Source organism: Erpetoichthys calabaricus, chromosome 1 (assembly GCF_900747795.2).
Source record: "Erpetoichthys calabaricus chromosome 1, fErpCal1.3, whole genome shotgun sequence".
In the NCBI taxonomy this organism is placed as follows: Eukaryota; Metazoa; Chordata; class Cladistia; order Polypteriformes; family Polypteridae; genus Erpetoichthys; species Erpetoichthys calabaricus.
This window is the reverse complement of record NC_041394.2, coordinates 63,611,045-63,622,529: the sequence shown is the minus strand read 5'-3', so window position 1 is coordinate 63,622,529 and position 11,485 is coordinate 63,611,045. Positions and strand designations below refer to the sequence as shown.

Below are 11,485 nucleotides of genomic sequence, written 5' to 3'. Positions count from 1 at the left end.
TTGAGCCCTTCCATGGTGGACTTTTATGTGCGCCCAACAAGGACTATATGAAGGTATTTGTGGCAGAGCAAAGCATTTGTGTCATTGTTTTTCAAAACATAGTCATGAATTGAGTTAGTGTTTGACTGTGACAAGTGAACAAGCATTACAAATACAAATTATGATTTCCACAAAGTAGGCCTAATAAAACGGAACAACTCTTTCAGAGTGGGGTTGAATTGTGAAATGGCTGTGAATATAATGCAGGCTCATCCATAGACTACAACACTTTTCACTAATACTGTATATGTTTGTTCTCCCTACAGAGGAAGTTACTGAAGTGACTCAAGGTGAGGTTTTTTGATATTTTAAGTATGCACATTCTTCCAAAAAGAAAAACAAATTTTGCACACCAACATCTAAAAAAAACTTCACCTTATTTTAGAATTATATGTTTGCTTCACTGTTACTGTATGTTTTACTGTTGTAATTATTGTTTTGGGATATTTAAAACCATTTCTGTTGTAGGTAAACTACACTTAAGGTGGTCTGGAATTAAAGAAGGAAATGCAGCTTCTCTAAGCTCCTTGGCTGTCCCATTGTACACTGGGCTGTTTTCATGACATATACTGCAAAAATTTTATTACTGATAATAACCTAACACTTTATTTATGCTAAGCTTAACATGACAAAAAATAGTCATAGAATAGTCATTTTCCAAGATTTTTTCACTTTAAAATCTGAAAGATGGAACCACCAATACCTCAATCTATTTCTGCAAGTTCCTCGTAACATATAGTTCCTTTTGAAGCACGCGTATTGGTAGGATGCTCGCTTCTGTGTCATCGTACATTGTTACTGAGTTTCGAACACTAATCTCCCAAATTTCACATTTGCAAATGGCAATTTAGCCGTAATATTGCATCTTTCAATTCCTTTTTAGTTTCTCGTATACAAAGTATAGGGAAAGTATTGGAATCCTCCAAAAATTCCATTTCGAGATTTTGATGAATCTCAACGTTTAAGACCTCCCTGAGTCAGAAAATACTACTTTTAGAATTATGTCTGTCTGTGTGTGTGTCTGTGTGTACGCTTTCACTTAGGTCAACCAATTTTCGCATACAAGTATTAGGTACAAAAAACGTAGATTTCTATCAACTTTTGTGCTATTTCCGCTAACCGAAAATGGTACTTTACCTTTTTATTCATGCAGCTGCAGAGTCTGATTTATTCAATTTTACTTTTATAATAATTGTTCGATATATTATTAATTTGATTTGATGTTAATGGTTCTTTAATGTACATGATATAAAAACACAATCATCGTCTTGTAGTTTACTCCTCAAATATCCATCCCCATATCTGAGTATACGAGAAAGTCGAGGGGAGACCACTCACGATTTTTACTTGAGCTTTAGCCTTTAATTTTAATCTCTTAAACTTCATAAAAGGTACAGAAGGTTATCTATGCTGTCAATGTCCATAATGACCTATTTAAACTCTTCTAATCATCTGTAATGTTGATTTTTGTTGTAATTATCTTTGCACTTTTAACCTTACCTCTATAATTGAATTATTGTTTGCTATTATTTTTCATATTGATTGTTTCTTACATCTTTTATTATAAATAAAAATGTTTAAAAAAAATACTGAACTCCTGGTTGTGAGGCAGCAACACTGAGCCCCTCGCATCTTATGATATACAAACGTTACACCCGTTCACCAAGACATCAGTAGAAGGACACTTCTTCACTAAAACAGTAAGCCTCAGGTTTGCTAGAAACACATTTTTTTAGTTTTGTTTTTACTCACCAAATTATGTTAACACAGACAATGTTCTCCATGTCTAGACATAGACTTCATTAGTTGTTAAACTGTGTTTCACTCATCATGCATACTTGTGAACTTGATACTAAGCAGATGAAAGGTACAATTTTATTATCTGTGTTACAGCTCCTGATTTCTCAAGATAATATGAAAGTTCAGGTTTCCAGTATAATCAAAAAGTACAAGAATCAAATATGTTACCTGCTATGCTCTGTTGTCAGTTGTTACTTTAACATGTGATAAGTTCACGCAAAATGGTTATTTAATTTCAAAAACAGTGAAATTTCTACTGTGTGAAGTTCTCTTTGCAAGCAGTTAGATCACCATTCACACATACTTTTTTAAATGTTATTTTTATTTTAAATATTCCCTAAGGCTGACTTTGTCATCTACCCTTTTCCAAACTTTGAAAAGGGTATTTTTCTCAAGGAAATCTCACCTTGGTTATTTACTTGGTTAAATACTGTTGAAGTCACTATATGAATTATGTGAATAACAGAAATACAGATGAAACGTTTGCCTTGTATATAGTGCATCTGTATAAGTATACCACCTTCACATGCTGTTCATCGGATTTAGAAACATTTTAGGTCATCTGCCCCTTACTGAAATCCTTTTCTGTCGTCTAGCTAACTGTTTGGTGTTGCACGGGAGGTCAGAACTAATGTATTAAAAGACGTGACACAAACTATAAAAGTAACACCCCTCCTTTATAAAACTTGACCTCTTTACTTTTACATAACTTAATCCAGGTCTTTGCACTTTGCATGTTTCAACTTGCACTCTGCATTTTATTATCTTCCATTGGTATTTTATAACTTTCTAGGGTGTCTGTGGCAAGCCACATTTCCTTTTTGATCTTCATAGCAGTATAAAGTCACAACTTTCATTTATTTTAACATTGTGACCTCGATATTTTTATTTTTCCTCAAACATTCATTCAAGAAAACATTTTTGCTGAACTATAAGGTACTGCATCATTAACACACAAAATTTCTCTTACTGAATCTGGATAGAGATTTCATTTTTGTGGAATGTCAGCATGACAAGGGAATTAGGAGTTCTGTTATAACAAATATGCAGGTGAAAAAAATCGATATTGAATTGTCCGTATAATACTTCCATGTAAATTCCACCTCAGTTAAACCACAGGAAATCACTCAATGGAAGATTTTACAATACAATACAACCAGTTATACTGCACAGTAATATACAATCAAGTACATTCACCTATGTAATATTTAATATGTACACAAATATATGTGGAGTAAAATGAGCAGTAACTTGAATCAAATGAACAGCATCAATAATACAATATTTCATTTGAAACTAAACACACTGAGTCAATGAAGTAAACAAATTGCAGAGATAGATAGACTGGACCCGAGGTGACTTAATGTCTCTGTCCACCTTTACAGATCTGGGTGTGTGTGTTAGTTTGTGTGCAGTTCTTTCTCTTCATCTTTAAGCATATACTGTAGCAGGCAAACAAGTTGTCATTTCTTTGAGAGTGTGGGTGTGCATGTTTGTAAATCTAAAAAAATATGTATCTCAGAAACAACTCATGCAAAAATGTGGAATAGGGCAAGCTACTGTTGAAAGATGTGGGGAGCAATAACAATAGGCCTGGTGCAATGGCGTAGCTAGAGTTTGTGCTGCTCGGTGCATATCTGAATATGTTAACCTATTTAAACAGAAAATTAAAATGATGCATAGAGAAAAATTAAGATAATTTTTGCATAGATTTATTCATATATAGAGAAACAGCAATAATTTTTGACATATAATTATTTATAAGCATCAACTAGACAAGAATAAAGTATAGATGCACTGATAAGCCATGTTCTTATTATTAGTTTAATATAATTACACTGCGAAAACCAGAACCAGTGTAGTGTACAAGTGATAGGTGGGGATGTTTTCTGTGCAGAGCAAGAACGCATGCGGATTGATAAAGCGAAATTGTAAATTTTAAATTGTTTATCTTCCTAGAAATTATTATCAGTGTAATGTTTGTTTTTTTTTTCTGTTATTGCCTCATAAATTTCAACTGCTGTGTCTGATGCCATCACAGAAGGACATTCTGAAAATTATTTTTGAAGCATTTGTGGATAAAAATCTGAGAAGTTTACTTTTTTCATTCATGAGTGATATTTTTCCGAACCCTGCTGCTTACACACAAATTGTACTGAGCCTTTTAGCCAATAATGCCGCCTCCAAAAATGTTCCGCCCCCTCCTAATTACGCCACTGGCCTGGAGCCTGTAACAAGGCAAACATGATGCAACTTATATGAGGAGATAGGACCATTTTTTTGAGGTTGTTGCACACAATGCTGAAATTAATTTTTCTTGATGTTGTAAAAATTGTAGAATCAGAATCTGAATATAACATGATAATTCATTTTAACCCCGTTACCTACCTTCCATTAACATGGAAATAAAAAAGATTTTCTTTGTTAAGGGGAGTTTAATTTTGATTGGTGCTTTTTAGTCCAATTAATCAACTCCTTTTTTTCTATGATGGCAGCACAGTGGTTTGTAGACTTGAATCTTTGATCCCACTCTTGGTTGTTCTCCAACCTAAATTTTCACATTCTCCCCTTTTTGGTATTCAGAGTTTTCTTTCACACCCAAAAAGATTAGGTAGGGTGATTCCAACTTGGCTTCCATGTGAGTGTTTGTGTGTGTGTGTGTTTGTTAGTGATACCTGCAATGGACTGTTACTGGCCTGAGAAGTAAGAATTTATTGACAAATGCTGGCAGAACAGGTTGCTGGCCCCTCATAATCTTGAATTTCATTAAGTGAGTTTGAGAATGCTATGTTAAACACCTCCAAAATAAATCCGCTTCATTACCTCTGAACATTGGTCTGGTACTAAGTTTACTCTTCATAATCATCTGCTCCAAATTAGAAAATGCATACACTGCAGTGACTTGGTCCATCAAGACCATGCTTGGGTGGTAATCAAGTGTTACTGTGTAAGTAATCATTTTGGATAGGGTAATTCCTTCAAACATCTTAGTTATGAAAGTTGCACATTGTAACGTTCTTTAAGCACTATCTGTTAAACGAACATCGGAATGAGTTCAAGTCTCACGTCTGGTACCACATAATGTTCTTAAGTATTCCGGTCAAGAACAAGATTTTATAAGCCACTGGTTTCTACCATTTTTACCATTTCTTTATTCTTAGAGTCCTGAACAATTTTACATTGCTGTGTATCTCTGATCAATCTTGAACACTATTTCTCATTGACAACTCACAGTTTACATGTACTTGTAAATATGATTACATATATTTTCATCTTTGTCCACAGAGGGTGTTTCAGAAGAGACTAAGGGTAAGATAAAAACTTTCTTTCTAGAACATTTTACCATACATACTTTAGCTCCTGTGGAATTCACCTTTCTTGGATATCGCATAGAAAGGCTGCACTGAGCTGAGACATGGCAGAGCTGTCCTCACCAGTAGGTGTTCCTATTTATTCCCTCAGTGTTCCACGTGCTTTCTTTTCAGCCATTTGTGCTAACGATGTGTTTTGTTGTTACCTGTCTGTAGTTTGTGTCAACCTGTGCAAAAAATGACAATTTGTACTGACTTGCCAAAGTTTACTTTGACACATTTTATTGTAAAGACATGTTTAAATTCGTGACTTTTAGGTATATTCTTTAAGCGTATTCTTGCTATTTGAGTTAAGTCATATTAATCATATGTTACATTTAAAATTTTATCACCCTATCCTTTCTTTTTCTCTTGAAGACTAACAGATTTAGACACAACACTTTGGCACTCGCCTGAAGAATCACCCCAGTGACTGGACTTGCGACTGTTTCAAACTGTTAGAACACACTCACTTCCAAAGGAACTCTCTGAAGACTTTTGAAATAATGGAGAATCATTGTGGAAAATGGTTTTCACTATCTTTTATGTTTTTGGACTTTAAAAACATATACCCACAGTTCAAGTTCTATGTCTATTTTGAAGACATTGAACATTGTATATTCTAAAATTCATATTAACATTCTAAAAAGTGGATATGGTTTCCTCTTTCCCCTTGAACTCCTAGCTCAGTTTCTGGTTATTTTCTATGTAGAATGTACAGGTCTGCATTTATTCCATTGTTCCAAAGATATTCGTGTAGGTCGATTGACTTCTGAACTTTAACAGTGGACTCTGGACAAGAATGAATGTTTGACATATAAGCTGCTGTATAGAAGAGCTGAGAGGCATCTTATTACAGCACATTTTTGAAAAGTCGGGCACTTAGAGCTTTTGGATTAATGATTCAATATTGAAAATGAAAAACGTTCCCATTATAATGGTGATATTAAAGTACATTTAAAACAGGTTGTGTCCAGTATGCTTGGCATGGCACACCCCACCTTACATGGAATAGCTAACTTGGCAGTTACTTGATTGATTGCAACCAGGAAGTATTTAATAATAATAATAATTCATTACATTTATATAGCGCTTTTCTCAGTACTCAAAGCACTATCCACACAGGGAGGAATCGGGAAGCGAACCCACAATCTTCCACAGTCTCCTTACTGCAAAGCAGCAGCACTACCACTGCGCCACCTGTGAGGACATTTAAGAGTCATTCGTCCCACAAATCCCATTTGGCAGTTCCTATTGTCTCATTTAACTTATCAAAACCCTAAAGTAGCCAATGATTTAACCAGAGGTGGTGTCAGGACTGGGCCTGGGTAAGCAGCCCACCTACTTTCCTTATTGGCCCACTCTATAACTTTGCTTTTTAATTTTTTTCTTCAAATTAAAATTAGCCTCTATTGCATATAGTGCTGGTCGAAGCCCATTTGTGGCCCTTGGTGGGGATGTATGTTGCACCTTGGTAGAGTCCATGGAATATGCATAAAGGGGAGCCATTGATGTTGTCCCTCCTCTATAGTAGGTAGTCAGTATTAGTAGACTTGGATGAGCTTCAATAGCCTATTGATGTACGGAGGGTGGGCATTTTTACTTTCGTAAACAGCGCCAATTCAATATTATCAGAGTTGGAAGACCACCACCTCAGAGTCCAGAGCAAACGCGCTCATGCGGGTGCCTTCAGAAACACAAACGGTGCTCCTTTGTGTTAACTTAGTTCTCCAATGATCCCCCTCGGTGTCCGCAGCGCATGCCCCTTAACTTGCATAAATTACACTCCTCAAATGACGGAGCACTTGGCGACAACCTGTGTCTCCTAATGGATCGACTGGCTCTGACTGCATACTGTACATGCACTTTAATACATATCTCCTTTGATTAAAATATCTTACACAGTTCACTTTATCACCACAAAAGTTAATTTAACTCTTACAAAAAATATTTTGAAAAGCGCATATTTGGATGGCAATTATACAGCGTAACAATGTTTATAAAATACGAGTGACTTAAAATGTTGCTAATCACAGCTACTCAAACACGACTTTAACAGGAGGCTATGGCTGCATTCCATTTACCTCAGATATCGGAGCACAAAAAAGGTTTTCCAGGATGTGTCGAATATTGATTTTCCAAATGTTTTACTGGAACATGATCAACTCGGGTGTGACGCCATTCCCAGCTCCGACATCTGACTTGCAAGGTAAATGGAATGCAGCTTTACATATTTGGAGTTACTTAGCCATCCCGTTGAGTTCTGAATTGATCTGTATGATTCACTGAAAAGAGTTCTTTAAAAAGAATGAATTGTTTGTAAATCACCCATCACGAGTTACCTGTGAGTTGGGTCTTGTTGGAAGGAAACGTAAACGATGTCTTGACAAAGAGCCATTTTATGTTTTACCAGTAACGGCGTAGTGAATACACTTGACTTGAGCATTCCTAGTTTTCATCCTCTTTCTCTGTACGTTTAGCATTCGTTTGCTCAGAAGTTGATGCGCTTGCTTCTTCCAGAGCAGCTCTTCTTTACTCCACCTTAGCGGCCTACTTCTTCTCTTCTTTCATCAGCATCTTTTTGTGTTAAAACTGATTAAGTCGGTGTTTGTGTTGCAATTACTTAGTACATTTTCCTTAATTTTTCACTTAAGCTGGCACTTAAATCATTCTTGAGGCAGATTGAAGACTTAAGATATAAAGAGGTAGAGGAAGTGATGGCGAAGGTGGTAGGGAATAAGAACGGCGTTCGTATGCATACACCGCATGGCCGCCCTGCTGGCCGTTGCTGAGAGTTGATTCTACAATAAAATAAAATAAAAATAAAAAGAGTAATAAAAATCATCACCCCGAAAGCGGATAGTAGACGTCACGTAGTATATGTGAACCAAATTTCAGGTCAATAGTTCAAACGGTTTGCAAGCTACAGGTGATTTAAAATCCTGAACAGACAAACGAACAGCCACGGTAGCAAATTATATAAGAAGATTAGCGAGATTAACAAACATGAAGTGCAAAATGTTTCAAGAGTTTTAAAGTAGGTAGTAAAATTTAAGTGAAGCACCAATGGCGAGTACAAACCCCACGGCTAGTTGTGTTCGCTTTAGCTATGAGTAACTACCAAGGCGACTACTGAGTATCCTGGAAAAATATACAACCACCCAGCCGCCAAATGTGTGGCAACAGCCAGATTACGGATTTGTTGGATGTCCACAAGCCACAGACTGAATCGTTATTAAAGTTTCCAACATCTGTTACAGTCGGTAAGACAAGAAGCTTTGTTGCTAACTGATACAACAGATAACAGTGCACAGGAGGAATATGGCATATCAGAAGAGGACATTTTGACATTTTTGTAATAATCTAGTTAAGGACAGATTCACTCGTGTATTTGGAGAAGCACGTATCATATATGCATACACAAATTGCAAGGAATTGCAAAATAGTAATCTGAATGTTTGCTGTTATATAATTCTACACTGGTCAAAATTATAACCGATATTACTTGGCCGTTTGTGCCTTGCAATGGACTGCCATTTACGTATCAACAAAAGGTAGGCAGTCAATTTCCATCCATCCATCCATCCATCATCCAACCCGCTATATCCTAACTACAGGGTCACGGGGGTCTGCTGGAGCCAATCCCAGCCAACACAGGGAGCAAGGCAGGAAACAAACCCCGGGCAGAGCACCAGCCCAACGCATGGCAGTCAATTTAACTTTATCAATTGTAAGTGGATTTAAATTACTGTTAATAAAAAACATTTAAACTGGAAGTGCAAAAAAAGTCATTGTATGCCTGGACTTCTTTTTTTTTTTAAATTAATATATATATAGTATATAATGCTATAAATAATATATATATATATATATATATATATATATAGTATATTTAACAGTAATAAAAAAGACATTAGGCCCACTCATGACAAATTTAGACCCACACTCTAATTAAATCCTGCCGCAGCTACTAGATTTAACTAATCCAAAAACCACACTTTGAATGAATGAAGCACTTTAAACACCTGATATTTAAAATAATGAATTTTAAATAGGCTTTGGCCTCCTGTGACAAAGTGCTTAAATTAGGAAATTCAGAAAATGGGCTTTGTGAGTATCCTGGTGTGAAAAAAAGCATGGAGCTGAGCACTCAGTGAACTTAATTTCATGGAGGGCACACATTTTAAATGCTCTTAGGCAGCAAAGAATGAAAAAGAAATACCTTGAAGTGTTGTAAAAAAGGAATTCACACATCTCCGCTCTCAGCCTCTCCAGCTCTCCTCCATCTGGGATCTTCTTCAGATTTGGATTCCTCATCAGTGCCTGCCAGCAGTCACACTGGCATGGCTTGAACCTAGGAACTCTGAAAAACAAGAAGACCGTCTATTCTGTGTCTGTGCTCTTCTTAGAAGATCCATTCACTTTATTCACTTTGCTCTTTCACTGATGTCATCACTGGCCAGCTTCTCTGTTTACAGCTGCTGTCACCACAGCTGCCCAAAGTTATGAAAAGGAGTGCAAGAATATTTAAAGCAGTGCCATCTGAAGCAAAATGGATAATACACTTAGCACTCAGTGTCTGGTTAATTAGATACACCAATGTAGTTCCAGGTAAAACCCATCTGCCAACCCAGCGCAACCTGAAGATTTTGAGGCTTGGATTCAACAAGATGCTGTTTAAGGGATTTTGGTCCATACAGACTTGATACGGGCCCAAAGTTCCTGCTGAATATTTGGCCAAACATTCATACTCTCGACCTGCCATCCTCATCCCATGGGTGTTGTATTGAATTTATATGTCAAGACTGTGCAGGCCAGTCTGAAGTAAACTGAAGTCATTGTCACATTTGTGGAACCAGTTTGAGATTTCTTTTATGTAATATGGCAGATTACCGTGCTGGAGCTAAGTATGTGAAAAAGGTTAAGACTGTGACCGTAGAGGCAAGTGCATGATCAGCAAATCTCACACACGCACACACACACACACACACACGTATCTGATGAATCTTGCACTGTGTCCCACTAGGCAAATACTAAGAGTGTCAGAGAGCTGGCTGAATCATGGCTACCAAATGAAAATGCCATTAACTGACACTTGGGCACAAACTCAGCATATGCAGGCTTGAAATGAAGAACATCCAAATAAGAAAAAAGACTTTAAGACCAACACCCTCTGAACCCCACCTTACTAATCCACCCCTCCTACACCCCTTCCTCATGTGCTATGTACTGCCTTTGATTCCTGGATGTCTAATCATTTTCCTCTGATGATGACACCCAGTAGGTGTCAAAAGCTCTGAAATAAAAGAATATTTTAAAATATGTGATTCATTTTCTACCTTTGTGGATTTCTAGCTATAAATATGCAAACTGTATCACAGACTTTCATTTCTCTCTCTATATATATATATATTGTGGGATATGGCCGGCCTGTCACCCTGGCCAACACCCCCAGGCCGCTAGATGGAGCCCTCCCTGCTGCATGGAAGTGCCCCGAATACCAGCAGGGAATCATGGATGATGGAGTTTTCCTTTACAGCCCTGCTGGATATCACAGGGGCCAACAGATGACGCTGCAGGGAGGCCCAGAGAGGAGTTTGTGCCCTATAACCCGGAAGTTCGTCGTAGGCAAGTTCCGGGTTGAAGAAAAGGACTTTTTATCTGACCCGGAAGTGATAAGAAATCACATGGACTGTAGGATGGGAAACACTTCCGGGTCAGGGTGTATAAAAGGACGATGGGAAATCCCAGACGTTGAGCTGAGCTGGGTGGAAGGGTGGCAACGCGTCTGGGAGTGTGGAGGATTATTGATTATTGTGTTTATTATTGAGTATTGTGGAGAGGAGGGTGCTTTGTGCACTTTATTATTAAAATAAATATTCATATTTGGACTTTTACCTGGTGTCTGATGTCTAGTCTGAGGGTTCAAGGGGTCACGGAGACCTCAAACTATCACAGTTGGCGTAGCCGACAGGATTCTCTGGTCGTCAGTTGGCAGAGGACCTGAATTTAAATAATTTTACTGTGGACAGAACCCTGAGAAGACAACTTTCTGACACACTGCAACGTCGCTAAAACCTTCAGTTTTCAAGAACGTCATGGGGAAGAAAAAACTTAAGCAGAGCGGCAGCCCAAGTGGAGGTCCTATGTTTAATATGGCCTATGCTCAAGACGAGCCATGGAGCGGTTACGCGTCTCGGGAGAGACATCCGGAAGAGGACGACTTCAAAGAGGTATGTGCCGGGGAAGCATTTGAAAACCTTTTTAAAATAACCCATTTTGTCCCGTGCACATAC

General features: G+C 37.5%; 1 long non-coding RNA gene across 1 annotated transcript; it reads left to right on the top strand.

Moving 5' to 3' along the window:
* The first annotated feature begins 304 nt into the window (after positions 1 to 304).
* LOC114645719 (uncharacterized) lies at positions 305 to 5,759 on the top strand. The gene is made up of 3 exons (XR_007933572.1): positions 305 to 329; positions 5,125 to 5,148; positions 5,568 to 5,759. It is a non-coding gene; the product is annotated as an uncharacterized LOC114645719 (long non-coding RNA).
* The last annotated feature ends 5,726 nt before the right edge of the window (positions 5,760 to 11,485 follow it).